The 275-nt window shown below is 36.7% G+C and overlaps 1 pseudogene; it reads left to right on the top strand.

Annotated features, from left to right (window-relative positions):
- Window positions 1–275, top strand: part of LOC108768272 (multidrug resistance-associated protein 4-like) — a 14,592-nt pseudogene that overhangs the window by 11,126 nt on the left and 3,191 nt on the right.

The following is a 275-nucleotide window of genomic DNA, read 5'->3' on the forward strand; positions in this document are numbered from 1 at the left end:
CATAAACACTCTTCGGTTTGGCACTCTTCTGTTTGGAAATCGTCGCGCATATTCTCGCACCGTCTTTAAAGCATTACCGTTGCAGAAACCGTATACAAAAATCATATCAGCACATTCACTATTAGAATACGTACCCGGCATATTGCAAAAGACAAAATTCATCTACTGTTAAAGGCTTCAAAGAGCGACTGACAAATTCATAACAGAAAGTGGAAAATGTAATCAAATATGTCGGTGCTAGATATGGCAAGAAATGTAAACATTTTTTTTCGATT

This window comes from Trachymyrmex cornetzi, unplaced genomic scaffold (genome assembly GCF_001594075.2).
Source record: "Trachymyrmex cornetzi isolate Tcor2-1 unplaced genomic scaffold, Tcor1.1 scaffold774, whole genome shotgun sequence".
NCBI lineage: Eukaryota > Metazoa > Arthropoda > Insecta > Hymenoptera > Formicidae > Trachymyrmex > Trachymyrmex cornetzi.